The 20,558-nt window shown below is 46.3% G+C and overlaps 1 long non-coding RNA gene across 1 annotated transcript in view; it reads left to right on the top strand.

The window, feature by feature from the left end:
* The first annotated feature begins 9,939 nt into the window (after positions 1–9,939).
* The window catches only part of LOC144174960 (uncharacterized), a 95,448-nt gene continuing 84,829 nt past the window's right edge, over positions 9,940–20,558 (top strand). The window contains exon 1 of the long non-coding RNA XR_013323564.1: positions 9,940–10,073. This is a non-coding gene — a long non-coding RNA (uncharacterized LOC144174960). The remainder of the gene's footprint in view (positions 10,074–20,558) is intronic.

The raw sequence follows: 20,558 nt of genomic DNA, 5'->3' as shown, positions 1-20,558 counted from the left end.
GAGGCGCAACAGCTGGGTCTCCGACGAAGGGAAAGGGGCCGCCAGCTGGGCTGATTCTCTAACCTTGCACCATTAGTACAAGCTGTGCCAATTTTTTAACATTCGGTTTTAGAGAGTTTAACATTCTGTTGAATAGCTTGTTCTGTCGACTTTCTTGTCTATGCATGTTCCTCGCTATATCTACCTAACTCAATTTCGCCCCCAAAATTAATGTGCTAATCAACCCTCCCCCCCCCCCCTCCCCCTTCCCTGAAGCAAAATAGGATCATAGGAACCGTGCGACGTAACCACGTGTCTCGATCTTTGAATGCTTAGCACCTTTTGTTTGGTGGGCCCGTTGAATTAGCAGAATGCGGCTTAAATAGCTCTGCTCATTTATGACACTACAAAATCACGGAATCGCTGCAAAGAAGTGGACAAATTTAGCGCCCATTGTCAGCATAAAAGGACTCGTTACATTACAAAAGACTCGTTACACGCTGGCACTAACAAACAGCTAATTGAAAGCCCAACACTCTATCCGGTCATGCGAAAATTCAACGCAGCTGCACGATCATCCTATGACATTTCGACGACATACTACATGTATAGGTACATACCGGTACGTTTTGATAATAATAGATTAATATTGTGATGATGTAACGGATTGTTGTGGTTACGTTGACGCCATGTCGTTGTAATTATGCTATGTTATTATTGCATTGATAACAAGTAACCCCTGGCCCACTCTGCTGGTCGACTTATTTTCCGTTTCTGTGCGCTGTACTTCGGGGTTGTGTCGACGGAGACTTCGGGTGGGCTGATTTCATGGAATTACTGTCGGATTATTAAATTGTTCGTCTTCCGTCGTTAATTGATTAAAGTGCAGGCGCCGATGCAGCCAGCCGACCGTGAGCAAACTACGCAAGCACGACACTTACCTAATCGGTATTGCGTTTAAAAGCTGTCAAACAGCAGTAACCCTCGTGCGTAAAGGATGAACGCGGTATAGCTCGTGAACACACCGAACGATGGCGATAATTTAAGATAAGCAAAGAAAAGAAGTTACGAAATTCGCAGCGAAACTGTGGGCAAGTGCGTAAAGAAGGTTGCTGCACGTAAAGAATTGGTTACATTTGGCACAGGTGCTGTTGACTACGGTGCCATCTGTTTTGCTATGTTCAAAACGTCTTTACGGACCCCGTTCACGAGATTGGAAAGGTTGAACACGTTTTAGCGAACCTCTACTAATCTGCAAGTGCCGAAAGGTGGTCATCGTTAAGGACACCTGAAACGATGTTAGAAGGGTTAAACGTGTTGAACAAATTTCTAGTTACCTCTAAGTCCGTAAAAGTGGTCGAACTGATTCGGCGTTGAATTACTGCCCATAAAAATGCCTGAAAACAGTTTTCAGATTTTTTTTTTAAATTACGATATCGAAGATGGTAAAAGTGATAAGCGTGTTTTTACAAACCCAGCAATACCTCGTAGCAGCATAGAATAGCAGTGTCGGTTTTAGCTCACAAAAAGATTATACATATCTCCCTCGAGCCAGCTGTAACTGTAAGCTATTTAACTGGTTGGGGTGACATTAAAAACGAAGTCAGGTGCAACTCCAAGCCATCAGGTGAAAATGCATGAACCGCAACTTTTGACAACTGATTATACAAAACCGTGTGTGTATATATATATTTACTTTTATTGCGTGGAAAACTCGTGCGCAAGCTCACAGTAACGGTTGCGAGAAACAAAAAAAAAAACACCCCCAATCGCGCAAATAATGGGTAGTGTTCGCTGAACATGATTCGTAATAGCAGCTTTTGGGCTGAAGTCTTGTGGCCTGTTTTAAGGACCAGGCTCAAGGCTGAAAAAAGAAATTGGTGAAGCTCGCACTAAGACTCGCTAGGCTTGAGCCATAGCGGAGCTGGAGGATTTCTTTCTATGTAAGCATTAAATAACATACCACCACACATTGCATTAGGTTTGAAACTGCTTATTTACATGTTCCGTCGTCGCTTTGCACTGTGGTAGTAGTAGTAATCGTCATATCCGTCTACATCGTGGTCTTCCTCATGCATGACTGGCGTGCCCGGATCGTTTTGTCCGCAGGCTTTCACATTTCTCACATGCTCGGGGGACGGCCACGTGGCAAACCTGAGGAACCGAGGTAGACACCTAACTCGTAAATACAGACGACTAGGGAAACGTCGACCTAGTAAAACTAAGACACCAATACAAACTGATTCAAGAATATCAGAAACGATTGGCTAATTACCACTGGCCAGAGCTATGCTCAAATTTAGGCAAAGAGCGCGAACTCTCCAAGCTTTGGCGAATCTACGGAGGCATGGCAGGAAAAAGTAAGCAACGTCTTCCCCTCTTCTCGACGCGCTCCACAACAACACCTCGGAAATGGGCGAACGGGAGATTATAGCAACACTTTTCCCTTCAGCAAGTACGCAATTCCGCACGTACCTACCTACCATCGAACTATACTCGGACGACTCAGCTCTAGACACCCCTCTTACGATGGCAGAACTTCGCACCGCCATCCGACAAAGCAAGGTAAAATCGTCCCCAGCGCATGATGGAGTCACGTGGCAACACATCCGTAACCTCGACGAGCCTCAGCTAGAACAACGTCTTGGCCTTATAAACCATTCCCAGAACGTAGGTGAAATTCCTGACACGCTGAAACTTTCCCTGGTTATTTCATTCCAACGCCTGGAAAAGACCCTCCTGTCAATTCCACCGTTCCACCCATATATCTTACACCCAAATTATGTAAACTTATCGAACGCCTGATTAACGACCGGCGAAAATACCACTTGGAATATGTGAATCCATGCTTTTACCCGGCCCAAACTGGCTTTCGCCCGTACCTAGAAGCGTATACGATTGCCTCTGGCTCTTACGACGGGTAATCAACAGATCCCCGTACGACCGTGGGCTTCCTGACTACGTCCTTACTGTAGACCACCGGAAAGCATTCGACAGAGTAGATCAAACGACAATTTTGACTGAACTGGCCCAAGCATTTCCCAGCAAAAAATCACAAGTTTGGATTCGTAACTTTCTCCACAACCGACCCGTTCAACTCAGCAGCACAGTTCTTGGATGGACACCCAATAGTTACTACAACGACAAAAGTGTTCCTCAGGGATCTATACTCGGACCAGTACGCTTCAACATCGTCATGAAAAAGTTAGCCTAATTGCAGGAGGTCCCCCTGCAGTCTTTGACTTCGGGACCTCCTCATGTATATACCCATTGTATGTTGTTTCTTTGTGTTAAATAAATCACCATCGAATCGAATGGAATTCTAGAAGAATAAACGTCAGCCCGTTTCACAGTCTATCGATTGATTGTTATTGATTGATGGCTTGCTTGCTTGATTGATTGTAGGGTTTAACGCACTTACGCAACGCAGGCAATGAGGCGCGCTTTAGTGGAGGGCTTCAGATTAATTTTGACCACCTGAGGATATTTAGCGTGCGCCTAAATCTCGTACACACGGGAGTTTTTGCTTTTCGCCTCCATAAGGTAAGCGGCCACCGCGTCCGGGAATCGAACCCACGTCCTCGTGATCAGCAGCACAACGCCTTATCCACTGAGCCACCACGGCGGGTGTTTCGCAATCTATGCTGACAATATTACGATGTGGACGGAAGGTAGAGACTACTCGCCAATATCCGACATGCTGGTTGAGCTGCAGGCGGCGGTGGACAGCCTCGAAGCATGCATACCGAAACTTGGCCTAGAACTCGCCCCAGAAAAGACGGAACTTGCAGTGGTATGAAGTGACACCGAAACACACACTATGGACCCTGCACTGCTGTACATTGGAGGCACAACTATCCAAGCGACACTCGGCCGCGTACGCCTCCCCGGTCTCATACTTGGAAGTCATAATAGTCCTAAAATATGGTTAAATCAACTACGACAGAAATGGAAACCCATGCTCAAATTAATCACGAGACTGTCCAACAAATATGGGGGCGAAAGTCAACAGGCATGTCTCTCCATGACCCGGACAGATGGAGCTCCAGTACACAACCTCAACAAAACGAGCACCAAACACCTTCGGGTGCTCCATAGAGCCACATTGCGTACCATCATGGGCTTCCCAAAACATACAAAAATGGAAGCTCTTGAGCGAGCAGTTGCACTCCCTCCTATAGACATCATCATGAAAGAAACTCGTGAACAGGCAAACACCAAGCGAGGGCTCACCCGACAAGGGCTCCTTCTCACAGCATGGGACGAGCAGGAGCCTATCCCGGTCATCGACCTTCCCATCCCTTTAGCACACTGGACAATCTCGGCAAACATCAACAGCAATCTCACCAAACCTATTCCCTGCTCTAGAACGGCAACAAGATCTAAAAGTATCCTTCACTTGGAGAAGTCTAAACTTCCTAGTGAGATCGACATCTCTACCGACATCTATAACTTCGCATATCGGCTTACTTACTTCCATACTTACTACAACGACAAAGGTGTTCCGCAGGGATCTATACTCGGACCAGTACTCCTCAACATCGTCATGGCAAAAGTTAGCCAAAATTCTAGAACAAAAAACGTCAGCCCGTTTCGCAATCTATGCTGACGATATTATGATATGGACGGAAGGTAGAGACTACTCGTCAACATCTGACATGCTGGTTAAGCTGCAGGTGGCGGTGAACAGTCTCAAAGCATGCATACCGGAACTTGGCCTAGAACTGGCGCCCGAAAGGCGGAACTTGCCCTAAAAAAACCACACGCCTAAAAAACCAACCTGCCCTAAAAACCCACACCTTGGCGGTCAACTCTCCCTCCGACACGACGGTGCAACTGCACTGGAAGGCGAACTCCATGCCATAAATGGTGCCCTTAATCAATGATTTATTTGCCATGAGCTCAATACCCGACGTATACAGCCAAAATACGGATTCTAATGGACTCGTTCGAAGCCATTCAAGAACTTCGCAAGCCACTTCCCCCGAACCCGCTGGGCAACTCTATACTCTTACACAAATAACTCATCAAAAGCCACAACGTGCACATAAGAACTGAATGGAATTGCAGGCCACGCGGACACCGGCTCAGGGAACCAGTCCACCCACGAGGCGGCACAGGAGTGTTTCTGGTTCCCCTTTAAGTCTCCTCACCCACTCCTCCAGCCCTCTTACTTCTAAAACTAAAGAAAAGTAAAAGACAACGTTACCAACAGATTACACCCCCTGGGTATCTAGCCAACATTGTCTCCTGCAGCAGATCCGAAGAAGTCTTCACCAACAAGCAATGCGCAGATGCCGCCTACACTCCTCACACCCAGAAATAGACAAAATGCTGCAACACACACCCACGATGCCCCTACTGCAACATTGACGCCAAATCAGATCTCCACCACTAAGTGCGGACGTGCCCACACTTTGCCAAACATCGCCCAGAAAGCCTAACAAACATTAATCCAAGCACCCTACAACATGAAGCCTATACTGGATTAGACAAATCTTTATTACGAACAATTGCAGCTTTTGCAGTTAAGAGTGGTCCCGATCCCGGTGAAGACGGCCAGGCCCCCATAACATAAACCCCCTCTTTGAATACGGACCTTGATTTGTAATCCCCTTCCTTCCATCCCTCTCCCCACCGTACGGCACACGCCCTCCTTGCTCCAATAAAATATTCAATCAATCTCCCAAAGCGGAACGCGTCAGCACGCGCTAGAATCGGCGGCCACCGGCTTCGCGATTAGATGTCTGTAGCTCGAGCTGTCTTGAGGCGCGGACGCATGTGAACTATTTTCTTGGTATTTTTTGCGAGCGCCACGTGCAAGCCTGGACGCCAGGAGCTCCTTGTAAGGCGCAGGCTCACGGGCGCGGCAAACGGCGGGAGTAACTAGGACCCGGGGTTTTCTGATGGCGCCGCACACATTACGGCCAGCAACAGCAGCTCCGTTGTTAAAGCATCTGTCACAGCTTGCAGATTTCACCGGAACTATATGCAGGGAAAGTAAAAATGCACGCCATGCCTCCATATGCATATAAGGCCCATGCCAATGCTTCGGTATTTTTTTCTCAGTTCAGAGCCACTACTTATGTATTCTTTTTGAAGAATTACCATATTGTTTTTCGAAGAATTACCATAATAGCGCAGAAATACGTTTGATCGCTGTCGCTGGAGGTCTTATCATCCGGGGTGGTTGAATATTTGTTTATTTCATTTTGTTTTCAAGGCTCCTGAATTATACTTAGACCACTGCTCCATCTTCTCGTCTTCCTACAGCTTCTATATCGTGTAAAACCGTTGTTGCATCATTGTAATTACAATGAAATACACGATCCTGCATTTGCTGGCTTCGCTGGCGACTGCGCACAAGAACTGAAGCAGTGGAATGAATCTCCGAAAAATCCTCCGCTTGAATGAGCCCCCACCCTCACCCTCCCGATCCCCGGCTCTCCTCGGATAAGCTCGCAATACCGATCAAACGCACAAACAGGGCGACCCCGTGCCTCTTTCTTCGAGTGGCGCCGTGATGGCCGATATAAGACGCATTTCTTGCAGGCGTGCGCCTGCATAGATGCAGAGTGTGGAAGTACAATTGCCGCGGGTAGGATGCCTGCACGTTCCGCTGCCAGCCACCCTAGCTGCGGGGAGCGAGCCCCCCGATGGTGCATACCTGTTTCGCCGTTACGCGTGGCGACCTCGAACTCACTGACTGTCGTTCTTCTCATCTCCTTCTACCTCTTTCAGAGATGGGGGCGCCCAAGGGCAGGTGAAATACGAATGCGGTGTAGTGAGCGTCTCTCTCTCTCTCTCTCTCTCTCTCTCTCTCTCTCTCTCTCTCTCTCTCTCTCGCACACACACTACACACGCACACGCACACGCACGCACGCACACACACACACGCCCGTGGACACTGAAGTCTTGTTAAAGGGGCACTGACACAAAATTTTGAAGGGAGATAACTTCGGAGATAGATTGGTGGGAACACATATACATCATCTGCAAAATATCAGCGGCGAATACAGCCTAGAACATATTTAAAATAAATTTTGAAGTGTGCGAAACGCAACCGAGCAGCCAGCAGAGGACCACGCGCAATCGTAAATAAACAACATCCAAACACGTCACGAGTTTGTGTTTGCAGCTTCCGCACTACCGGCGTTTTCCGCCGGCTCGCCCGGCTCGCCGCTCCAATCGGAGGGCCGGAGGGCGGAGCTTCTGCTATCGAGAACGAACGACCCGATCGTTGGCGGCGGAGGCGCCGGATTTCGTCAGCTAATCGGGCAGCTGGCCGCGACCAAAGTTCTACAGCGATTCCAGGCACTCTGTTTCTATTACTGTTTATTACCATTGGATGCGAAAACGCGCCGGAGGCACGAAAAGCTCACTGAGCTAGCCGCACGGTCGCTGTGCAGGCGGCGGCCACGGCCGCGAAGTGGCCCAGGCCGGCGCAGGTAGCTCGAGTGATAGCTTGTTACCGCTGCACGAAATTGTCCCCAAGTCCCGACCATGGTGGCTTACATAAGAAAGGAGTTAATGATGCGATGGCGGGTTGCATTAAAAATTGTCATCTGCACCGCTTACGAGAGCGGCACTCGAATATCCGCCGCAGTGCTGAGCCTAACACATCTGTAGGCGGACCTGTAGGCAGACCGGCCGGCTGCTCCCAGCGCGCGTCTTGCCACCCACCGTCTCGAGCGTCGCGCGTCGTTCTTTAGCCGCGGTAGCATTTGCACTCGCGGCGCCTGCGTCACATCCACGGTCGCTTTTTAATTAAGCGCATCACGAGATCAGTACGTGGGGGCATTCGCAGAAACTGCCGTCGATGCGGATTCGACAGTGCTACGGCGGCTCTGGTCTGTGATATCCCTCCGACGGTCACGTGGTCAGCTTTGTTCACACAAAATCCACAAAATCCACCGTTTCGCGGCACTCGCTGAAACCGAAACTGCGACTGGCCGCATTGAAAATGCCTCTAATTAAACAACCGTCGCACGCTGAAGCAAATGAGGTTTCTACAGGTTATAAGTAGGTCACTAGCTACTCATCGCAACAAAAAAACAAGATGCAAAATTTTTGTGTCAGTGCCCCTTTAAGTATGGTATGACTTCTCCATAATAATAAACGCGCGCTTCACTAGAATCAGTTCTGCAGGGCTGGCTAACCCTGTTATACTCACGTGCCATCATGTTAACGTGTCACGCGACACGCGCTATTCTAACTTCTGTTCGAACGCTGGCAACGTGCAGTGAGTGCGCAGCGGTAACGTAGCGGGAGCCTAAAAACAGAAACCCGGGTTCAACTGCGTTTTCATTTACCGTATTTACTCGCATAATGATCGCACTCCCGTAATGATCGCACCCCTGAAGTTCGTCGTCAAAATATGACTTTTTTTTTATTTCCCGCGCAATGATCGCACCTTGAACTTGCCGCAGCCATACGTTGTATGTGTGCCAAATCTAGACGACGATGGTCGTGCTTACGTTAGTTTCCTCCTTTTTAAAAGCGGACATGGCTACGTTATTGCCGCGGACTTGAGGATATTAACGATATCGGCAAGCGTGAGTTCATTATTGGTGTGGAAGAAACTCTCACTAAATGCACATAATGCACTCACAAAACACATAAAAAAATGCACTCGGCTTGCTGTGTCGGCGGCCGTATGTCCCACACTGTGACAGCAGCAGCCACTTATTGGTCGACCTGTTCTCACCTCACAGCAAACTCGTTCCGGCAAGTTCCGTAATTCCGTGATTCCGGCGCGTTCCGTAATGAAAACACTGCATTTTGCATCATTCGGTGGTCATTCCGTGGTCAGTGGAGATTTTATTGTTTTTACTTGTTACGTTTATTATGTTAATGAGGCTATCGTAAATATTCTGACCTGCAACTTGCATTTTCTGCCCTGAAACTTTTTCCCGAAAAATTTACCTCGCGTAATGATCGCACCCCCAACTATGCATCATGTTTTTGGAAAAAAAAAGTGCGATCATTACGCGAGTAAATACGGTACTCTTTTACAGCGGAGGCCATTTCCTGTACAGAGCAACAACAACGACGGTGTTTCGCAAAGTGGAGCCCTTAAGGCTTGCGCCTTAAAAATATAACGTCCACTACGGTGCGACGTCATCGCCATCACCATGATGGCGATGACGATGCACCGTTCGATCGCCCGCTCTCCACTGGCGCGAAAAAAGAACGATAAGAACAGTCCGGCTACTCTCGACTGGCAGCGACCGATTGAGTAAATGGAAAGAAATGATCGAATTACGCGCCGTTATTGTTCCGTTTGAGGATTCGCATTAATGCTGTATATACCTCGCCTCTCGCGTTAGGAATAAATAAATAAAAAAGCGCGCGCGCGTGTGTGTACTTGTGTGCGCGCTTGCGTGCGCTTGCGTGCGTGCCTGTGCGTGCGCGTGCGTACGTGTGTGCGCGTACGTGTGTGTGCGTGTGTGTGTGAGTGAGTGTGTATGTGTGTGTGTGCCTGCGTGTGTGTGTGTGTGTGTGTGTGTGTGTGTGTGTGTGTGTGTGTGTGTGTGTGTGTGTGTGTGTGTGTGTGTGTGTGTGTGTGTGTGTGTGTGTGTGTGTGTGTGTGTGTGTGTTCAATGTTCTATACAGCCGTCTAAAGAATACCCAGTCAGGAATGTTTTGCAGCCTTAGGCCGGGTTCAGACTGTTGCCGCAACTATCGTAATAACTTTAACGAGTGACGTCATTTCACGTCTCAGCCAACCTAACTGCGTGACATGCCGTTTTTCAAGTCCATAGATCACTAAATGGCTTTTGCGTCGGTAGTATGAACATAGCCTTGCCTTCACAAGAACAGCTGCCGCTTTTAAATCAACTCTAAAAGAGTCAAGGCCAATCCGTGGCGGCAGCCGATTTCAAACTTTTTCACTGACAGCGCAGCTGTTTTGTTTCCCGCAAACCCGCACACACTCAAAAATGTAAGTGGACCGTTGAGTCAAGGGTGGATCTTTACATTGTGCAGGCGTCACGCCACCCGGACCAGAACATAAACGCTTACTGGAGTGAGAGGACAGTTGACGGGTGGGCGCGGACATTGAAGCCCTACCAGACTCGCCCAGGCTCCACAAAGTGAGGACTTGTTTTTACAACTCCGTGTAAGCGGAGTTTAACTAAACATATTAACAGTTACTGTAGTAACTGACGGTTACTCTAACAAGGCCAGCTTTCCGAGAGACTGGCACGATAACAGCGTATTGGAGAGTGGGCTAGTAAGTACTTATCGGAGGTACTTCATGGCTCTGACGCAGAGGCTGGATTGCATAAAAATTGTAAAGTTTTGCACGGGGTATTCCGCCGTTGCTCATATTCGACACCTGTGGTTGCTTTGTGCGAAATAGCGCAGTCCGACGAAGAGAAACGGTTTTTTCAGTTTTCAAACAAAGTTGAACAACATGAAGTCGCAGAGGAAGCCTATATTGCTACACTCTTAAATCAGTAATTTCTAAGAAAGAAAAAGTATCGGTTCCCTTTTTCACCTTCCGCTACTCACGTTCTCAAAATAAAAAAAAAGTACTTTTAACGCAGAAAAAGAGCACTCGTGATCTTGGGTGGTTAGGAAAGGTGGATGAAGTTGAATGCAGAGAGGTAAGTGTGACCTTCGGAAATGCCTGTTTTTAGTTTTGATCCAGTCTTAGAAGTGGTACATGTGTAGGTATTCAGGCGAAATAGAGTAAACACACTACTAGAGTAAACACACTAGAGTAAACACACTAGAGAATAGAGTAAACACACTACTCTGCAACAAACATTCATGTGTACCCAGCAGTCTGGTTATTGATAACAAAAAAATCACTGGAAAACAACTAGCTGACAAATTCAACGATTACTTTGTTTCGCTTGTTGATAGTGAACATGACCCCACTGCTCTCGACTACATAGATAACCATGTGCCGAATTCCCTTTTCCTCACTTCGTGTGATGAAATGGAGGTTCAGTCAGCTTTCGACCGCATGAAAATCACTAAATGCGAAGACGCATTCGGTATCAAAATGCAACCAGTTATTTACGTCATAGACATTATTTGCCCTATCTTAACTTACATTTACAACTTGGCTCTCGAAACAGGTGTATTTCCTGTCGAAATGAAGAAGGCGAGAGTAGTTGTTCTGCACAAAGGAGGTCCTAAGGACGTCCTTAATAATTATAGGCCAATATCTAGTTTGCCGGTATTTTCCAAGGGTTTGGAGCGTATTATTTTTGTACGGCTATCCGATTTTCTTAAAAAATACAATGTTTTAACAACTAAACAGTTTGGATTCAGGCAACATTCTTCTACCGAACTAGCACTGCTACGACAAAAAGAACTCATACTTACTAACATCGAGAACAAATTGATCACATTAGGGATATTTGTAGACTTTTCTAAAGCATTTGACAGAATGAATCATCGCACTCTTCTTTTAAAACTTTCAGCTTATGAAATCAGAAATAATATGCTCAATCTAATTTGTAATTATCTCAGTGATCGCGTGCAGTGTGTCTCAATTGAGAGTTTTCAATCTGCCTTCAAATCTGTTAAACATGGGGTTCCTCAGGGAAGTTTGTTAGGTCCTTTACTCTTTAACATATATATTAACGATGTCATACGAATAGATAAAGAAGTTGAATACGTAATGTACGCGGATGATACAAGCTTATTTTTAACTGGAGAGGACGTAAATAGCTTAGCGGGAAAAGCCAACTTAGTCCTAGCTAAATTGCACACATGGTCTATCAAAAATGCTCTTTTGGTCAACTCTGCCAAAACAAAAGCCATATTCTTTAGAGCCAAAAACACCACTTATGACCTAAGAAGTACCCTCTCACTAGGGACTAATGAAATACAAATAACCAATGTAGTTAAATCTCTGGGCGTTTACTTTAGCGAGTTTATGCTGTGGGATGCTCATTTCGAGACCCTGCAGACTAAACTGTCTCGTACAGTCGGAATACTTAGGAAGTTGCGACACATGCTGCCGGTTAAAACAAAGCTTCTTTTGTACTTTGCATTATTTGAGTCAAATATAAGATACTGCAATTTAATCTGGGGTAGCTCCACTGCAACCAATATTAGTAAACTTTCGGTGTTACAGAACGGGGCATTGAAAGCAATAGCAAACGCACCAAGTATATCTTCTTCCCACAACTTGTACTCAAAATATAACATAATTAAACTTGCGTCTTTCTATGATTTCCGCTTGCTTCAACTGTATAAATCATTATCCGAACGTCGAGCGTCTTTTCTTGAGGAAACAATTATTTTACAAAAGAACACGCACTCCCATCAAACACGCCACCATGAACGCTGGTACGTGCCTCGCCCACGGACTAATTATGGATTTCAAACGCTAAATTATGCGCTGCCTACTCTGCTTAACCGATTTGGTCTCCCCAATTCTTGCGATCGTTTGCCGTCCTACCAACAGATAAAAACTTTCTTTTTATAAGATGCTTTCAGTGTATGTATTACTTTGGTTGCCTATTGTTTAGTAGTTCACATGTCTTCTTGTTAACCCTGCCTCTGCCATTCCCTTTGCCATGTCTTTGATACCACTTGTGCTGGATATATTTCTGTTCAATTCTTATATTTTTTAATGGTACAAGAGCTATGTATAAGCATTCAACTGTATTTGATTACACCAAAAACTGCATTGCTGTTTTGCTTCTTGTTTTGCTTCTTGCTACCTGCTGTTCGCTACCCTTGTTGCCGATGTAGCTCAGGGGAAGGGAGCGTTGTCAAGCCGCTAAGCTGCGGCTTTTTTTCCCTCCTCCTCAGCCATGTAATTTACATGTCTGAAATAAACTTGAAACTTGAAACTTGAAACTTGAAATTGGTATGTTTGTCGGCGCTGGCAGCAGGCTTGTGGTAGGCCGATGCGATTATGACTTCTTTGACAGTTGGTAATCGGGTTTCGGTCAGTAGCGGACGCTAAATCTGGAGTTGCAATTTGGGGGCTGCTTAGTGTCAGTAGGGCGTATTCGTAGACACAGTATTTTCTCTTCAAGCATGGAATAGAGGTGCCACTAAATGTGGCGTATTCAAGAAGTGCGTGGTGTGCATCGATTGTCTCGTAGTAGAATGTAAGAAGGAAGACTAAATGCGTACTTCACGAGCGCTGGTGCTACTGTTAGGGCACCCGCCCGGTGGGGGGTCCCTAGTTCGGGATGCCCTGGCCTTGGCTGCCAGTCCCCCAACAGCAGAATGTAAAAAAGGTTGGGTTTAGTTAACTTTAGGAGCCAGATTGGTACGCTGGTATAGGGAGCTATGGCAGTTCTATTGAATCCCTGTGGTTTACAGATTCATTGTCCGGTGGTACTGCGTATGCTTGGACCTGGAAGCTTGAATGTTTGCTGATCTTCACGCTTCAGCATCCTAAACTTTACCCTCGATTTCTCTTTAATTTGTCGGCCTCAGCGCTGAACAGAACAAAGCCGCAGAAAGACCACACCATCCTAATATTTCATAAATGCCTCTCGAGCTGCATCCTGGCCTTGCCATCATTAGATTGCAGCGTCCTGGTTCTTCCAAGAAGCTTCGCTGTTGAAGGCAAAGCTTGGTGCCGTCAACAGGGAAAAAATAACGAGCTCGCTGACGGATCAGGCCGCGTATGACTCCGTAGACAGCTGACGGGCAAAGCACTGTTTTAACAGCGGATCTGTTGTAGCTGGCCGTAGTATGTGGCGTGTAACGCGTAACACGTCAAAAGTGCAAAAAAAAAAAAAAATACCGGGTACTCGTGAGCGCGTGCCTCGCGTCGACCGCCTATCGTCTCCGGCTCGCTCCATGGCTTTAGCAAAAAAAAAAAAAAAATCTGACGATACCCCAGAGGAGCGCCTCGCGCTGCCTAGCAACCAACAACGCCACAGCTGGCGCAACACCTGCTCCACGGAAACTCGACGCGACTCCAGGAACGCCGCGCATGCGTCGTTGACGTACGCGCCGTCGCTGCGTCCCAGCTGTCGTCCTAGCATGTATTACCTAGCATGCATTACATGCTAGGAACAAGACGATATCGGTGCATATGATGGTGGCTACTACTAGCGCAGTGCAAAGCAACGACAGAACATGTAAATAAACAATTTCAATATTATTCAAATGCATGGCGATGTGTCCTTCAGTGCTCACGTAGAAAGAAATACTGCAGCTTCGCTATGGTGCAGGCTTTGCGGGACTTAATGCAAGCTTCGTCATATTTTTCTTTGTAGCATCGGAATTTCGACAACGCAGCGCTATTTCTGCAGCCATGTACGTGTGCGCTGAGCTGCAGCACAGAGTAATCGGCGAAGGCCCGTGCTTAAGCGTCGCGACGGCCTGCAGCAAACGAAGCTGTGCGAGGCTAGCGTTCCCGCTGATTGACAGAAAGGCACGTCCTTTTTTCTTTTTGTAGCGTAAGCTACACTGGCCAAGGTTGAGCAGTTTCGCGTGGACCTTGAAGGGCCGTGCTGCGCAAGCGCGAGGAGCATTGGATTGCATTGGATTTTATTTGTATTGGATTGGATTGGATTAAAATGGATTTTATTGGAGCGCAGTGACGTCATAGCCGCGGCAGACGCACTGGCGCCGGCGCGTGCCCAGCTGTGCGCCTCCGTTGCGCAGTAGCCAAGTCTGACGCTGCGCCGGAGCCGCTTGATAGCCGTTTCGCGTGGCTCCTGGAGAGCCATGCTGCGCATTCGCGAGGAGCAATGACTTGACTGGACTGGACCGGACTGGACTGGACTGGATTGAATTGCACTAGATTGGACTGGGTTGGATTGGATTGGATTGGATTGCTGAACCTTAGCTCACGCAACGTATATCCTGGCATAGCCGAGCTAAGCCACTGCTAATTTTTTTTAAGCCGCCGGTTTAGTGTCCTGCTCAGGTGCGTCTCTCTTTTGTGGGTACATCCAGAGGTGGGGTCGATTCGTCGATTTGAATGTGTGTATTTCAGTTTGTATCAGGCAAAAATGTATGCAGTACATGATTTAAGGAGGAGGTTCCAAAGTCAACGGCAGAAGGGGGACCTCCTGTTGTGCAAAAACGACCAGAAACGCAAGTTATAGCAAGAAATGGGTAACTTACATACATGTGAGCACATCAAAGCAACAAAAAGTTTGCTTAATGAAACAAAAGTCAAAGTAGTGTAAGCCAGAAATTACTGTATATTACAAGCACGTCATCAGCAATAACCATATCGCTTAACAAATAATGAAAGCAAGAAACAACATTCTGCGTGATAACAAAGTCAAATTAATACAACCCGGGCAAATTAATCTGGTCGCAACAGGAATGCACGCAATTTCTTTTTTAATGTACATACGGGGCGGGATGTTTTATGGTAATGTATTTCAAAAAGATATAGCTGAACATTGAGTTGAAATCTTTCCGTTGGTTGTTGTTGTTATTGGAATTAAAATAGTTCCTGTTTAACGAAAACCGAGTGGAGTTATGACGAGGAAATTGGTCACTATTAATTAAGAGAAGAGGGAGGCCACCATTAACGCCGCTGTAGACTAATATTTAACCAGTGCTGACGCGGACAAGAATTTATAATCCCAAAGCAATTGAACTGCACTAGATGAAAAGTGACTAGAATTTATTATTTCAGTTACTTGAACTTGAATGGCATGAAAAGGAGATACGGGAGTATCGTAAGTGTTTCTGAAGAAGTTGCGCCACGCGCTATGCAACTGTGTTAGAATGCGCAGTAAAAAGAGATAAGGATGCGTACACTAAAAAAAAAAAATACAACGGACTTTAATGAGAACTCTGATGCTGTAAGAGGTTTTTCTTGCTAGTGATGCCTCGTGGTCATGAAATTTTAGATGCTTGTTAATTTCGACACCAGGGAATGTTACGGGGTCACAAGAAAAAAGTGCACAGGTATCAAGGCAAATGCAAAAACCGCCAGGGACCGTCCTCTGATGTGACGCGAAGATCATGATCATTCTTTTTTGCCGCACTTCAAACGTTTGGATGAAACCGCTATTTAAACGTATATATATTAAACGCTACCGGCTATTTAAACGCTACCGGCGGGGCTGTTTCCCCACCACTTTCTCGGGTATTTATGTTAAGGTATTTTTGTTTCCTGTACTTGGGGGTGGTAGCCAGCGCCACTCGGACTACTCGGGGTGAAGGGGACCTTCTTTTCAACCCCCGCGCCGTGACTCGAGTGTCTGCGACATGTAGAGAGTGGTCGACCAGCGTTAAACCCTCCTAAGCTACCTTGGGCACCAAGACTGCCAGAATAGAGGCCCTCGCTATGCATGTAGCGAATCAGAAATGGGAAATGAGGGGCTCGGAGAATTAAGGCAGAATAAGAATTGGCAGTCAAGAAAACCTCGAAAAGCAAAGGGGTGAATGCGGTAGGTAATAGAAACTGATGAGGAATTTTTTGAGTCAGAAAGAAAGTGGTGAAAAAATGCCCGCCGGGTGGGATCCGAGTCCACGACCTCCAGAATACCGGTCTGGTGCGATGACCATTGCGCTACCGGCGGGGCTGTTTCCCCACCCCTTTCTCGGGTATTTATGTTAACGTATTTTGTTTCCTGTACTTGGGGGTGGTAGCCAGCGCCACTTGGACTACTCGGGGAGAAGGGGACCTTCTTTTTAACCCTCGGACCGTGACTCGAGTGTCTACGACATGTCGAGAGTGGTCGACAAGCTTTGAACCCTCTTAAGCTACCCTTGGACACCAATACTGCCAGAACAGAGGCCCTCGCTAAGCATGTAGCGAATCAGAAAATGGGAAATGAGGGGCTCAGTGAATTAAGGCAGAATAAGGGTTGGCAGTCAAGAAAACCTCGGAAAGCAAAGGGGAGGTTGTGGTGGGTCATCGAAACAGATTAATTTTTTGAGTCAGAAAGAAAGTGGTGAAAAAATTCCCGCCGGGTGGGATCCCAACCCACGACCTCAAGAATACCTGTCTGGTGCGATAACCACTACGATACCGTCTGGGCTGTTTCCCCACCACTTTCCCGGGTATTTATGTTAAGGTGTTTTTTTGTTTCCACTTTCTTTAACCACTCTTTCACCACTTTCTTTCTGGCTCAAAAAATTCATCTGTTTTTATGACCCACCACAACCTCCTTTTTGCTTTCCGAGGTTTTCTTGACTGCCAACCCTTATTTTCATCTTATTTCACCGAGCCCCTCATTTCCCATTTTCTGATTCGCCACAATTCTTAGCGAGGGTCTCTGTTCCGGCAGTCTTGGTGCCCAAGGTAGCTTAAGAGGGTTCAACGCTGGTCGACCACTCTCTATAGACACTCGAGTCACGGCGCGGGTGTTGAATAGAAGGTCCCCTTCACCCCGAGTAGTCCGAGTGGCGCTGGCTACCACCCCCAAGTGCAGGAAACGAAAAATACCTTAACATAAATACCCGAGAAAGTGGTGGGGAAACAGCCCCGCCGGTAGCGTAGTGGTTATCGCACCAGACCGGTATTCTGGAGGTCGTGGGTTCAGATCCCACCCGGCGGGCATTTTTTCACCACTTTCTTTCTGACTCCAAAAATTCATCTTTTTCTATGACCCACCACAACCTTCCCTTTGATTTCTGAGGTTTTCTTGACTGCCAACCCTTAGTTTCTTCTTATTTCACCGAGCCCTTCATTTGCCATTTTCTGATTCGCAATATATATATATATATATATATATATATATATATATATATATATATATATATATATATATATTTATTTATTTATTTATAAATCTAGAGAAAGATAAACTCACAAAGCGCGCAGAAATAGTATAAGTAAAGAGTCGGATACACAGCAAGAACAATAACAAACAATGTTTACTTACGTAGCGGCAACGGGACTTGCCTTCATCAGCGTAAAGTTACATGATTTACATGTAACTTTAACTTCACGGAGAACTTTATGTAACAAAGTTACATAAAGTTACATGATGTAACTTTACTCTGATGAAGGCAAGTCCCGTTGCCGCTACGTAAGTAAACATTGTTTGTTATTGTTCTTGCTGTGTATCCGACTCTTTACTTATACTATATATATATATATATATATATATATATATACTTGCATTCATACATACGTACATACATTGTCCGGCGACAGCGGTGCGTTCTTCTGTGTGCTGACGTCGTTTGTGCGCTGCCTAATCCTCGGGGGAGACTTTTAGATTAACCAATATTGACGAGAGGTACTCCGCGCTCGGATTGCGGCACACCACTCCGGGCGCTTTGCCCATTGTCGCACGGTCTTTAAGGGCGGGGGATTAGGGGTAGCCTATCGACGTCGAAGGCTTACAAACGATTTGCACCCCTTTACTTCTAAATAGGCAGTCTGGCACCTCGTTAGCTCTTGAGACGCACGGAACCAGCACCGGCGTTTCAAAGGTCCGACGGTCGATACCCTTTGGGAGTTCGTCGCCCTCTCTTGCTTTGTGAGGCGGACTACGCAACGGATGAATCTTTTAGAATACCTTTTTCCGTGGTCCGCAATTATCCGACTCTCCTCTCTTTGCGGGAATATTCGAAGAACAATTGGCTCCCATTCTGTCGAATAAAGTGGACACAACTGAGGCTTTGTGGTTGACGGGATGGGTCGAATTAAACTGAAGGTGGCGACCGGTGTGCGTCGGCTTCCTGTGAGCGGAGAACTCCAGGCTCTTGCTTCTCCTCGTAACTTGGACATCAAAAGAAAAAAATAAAAGGGATAGAGCCGTCGCATTCGCAGTCAACCGTGAACGGGATCACGGAATGGAAGGAATTTAGAGGCCTTTTCGGGTTGTCAACTGCAGAGGCCTTCACTGCGCAAAAACATTACATGCCTGTGAGTCTTCACATTCCTTACATGTCAGAATGTCTGTATTGTTATCTGCTTATTGTCTGTATTATTGTTTTGCCCCCCTTATGCCCCGCGAGGGAACAATCACTGCATGTGAAGTGCAAACGCTTGGCACCTTTCTATTGTATATACGTGCATACATACATACGGGCATACATACATACGTGCATACATACATACACAACATGCATACATACTTACATATGTGCATACATACATACATACATACATACAGACATACACACACATAGACACATACATACATGCGGACATGCGTGCATACATACGTACATACACACATACATACACACATATGTGCAAACATACACACATACACACATATGTACATGCATACACACATACAGATACATACGTACATACGTACATCTATACATTCGTGCGTACATACATACGTGCATACATACATACATGCACACGTACATGCATGCTTACGTGTATACAAACATACGTGCATACGTACGTACATTACGTGCATACATACACACATACATACATACATACATACATGCATACATGCACACATACACACATACATACATGCATACATACATACATGCACACATACATACATACATACATGCACACATACATACATACATACACTCATACAAACATACATACATACATACATACATACATGCATACATACATGCATACATACATACATGCACACATACATACATACATACATACATACATACATACATACATACATACATACATACATACATACATACATACATACATACATACGTACGTACGTACGTACGTACATGCTCTTGTAACTTCGCGTGCCATTATGTTCGGAACCTATTCTCTAGAGGGCGGCATATTGGAATGTCGTCAGAAACGATCATGTGGGTACACAACTTCTCCACTAGTACGCACGTTGCTCGTTACATCCCCTTTAACATACCCTGACGCACATATGGTGTCAGAGCCAAGGGCTTGGTTTTTTTGGTGGATTTCAAACTTTCCTTTCTTTATTAAGCGTCCCAGCTTTTGTCATGTTGCACGGTAGAATGTCAGCAGTTTTGCTCTTGTGGAAGAGCAATAATGAGGCGAGCTCGCAGAAAGTCGGCCTCTCACGCGCACACTGCTTTTAAAACTCAGATAACAACACTCAGAGAATTTTGTGCCATCAGTGGCCAGGGGCAAAAAAAAAACTCAGACCTCAATGCCGCCATGGTCTTATGAGAGCCTCCAGTGTCAGCTACATGTTCCTCACATACGAGTCAAGAGAAACACGCAAGTGGAAGCAGGCAGTTTTTTAATCCTTGAACACCTGGAGAACACTTACCCCAACCCCCTGCAAATTTTTACGGATGGCTCAGTCAATCAGCACAGAGGGACTATAGTGCAGCGGTGTATGTCATTCCTGATGCCCAGGTTTCCTGGGCTGCATGCCTGGATCATGTGGTGTCCTCCACCGAATCCGCGTGCATTGCCATAGCGGCTGCTTTGAAAAAACTTAAGTCATATAAGCCGCAGGAAGTTGTAATTCTGACAGATTCGAAAGCAACAATACAACTTTTGCAGCGGGACATACCCACGAAAAGGGCCGGTCAGCGTTCCTTACGGTTTGTGGAAGAGCTCAGCAGCAAGGGTTTCCATGTAAAGTTCCAATGGATTCCATCCTATGTTGGCTTCAAGGGCAATAAGGTCGCTGATCGGATGGCACGGAATGCGCTGTCATTTGCGCCGACTGTCAAACTTCGCCGATCCCTGGAACGACTTCAGGTGGGCAGTAGTCGACCAT

The sequence above is a fragment of the Haemaphysalis longicornis genome, unplaced genomic scaffold (assembly GCF_048455015.1).
Source record: "Haemaphysalis longicornis isolate Haplotype H1 unplaced genomic scaffold, Haemaphysalis longicornis Haplotype H1 scaffold_3, whole genome shotgun sequence".
In the NCBI taxonomy this organism is placed as follows: Eukaryota; Metazoa; Arthropoda; class Arachnida; order Ixodida; family Ixodidae; genus Haemaphysalis; species Haemaphysalis longicornis.
This window is presented reverse-complemented; position numbering and strand designations above follow the sequence as displayed.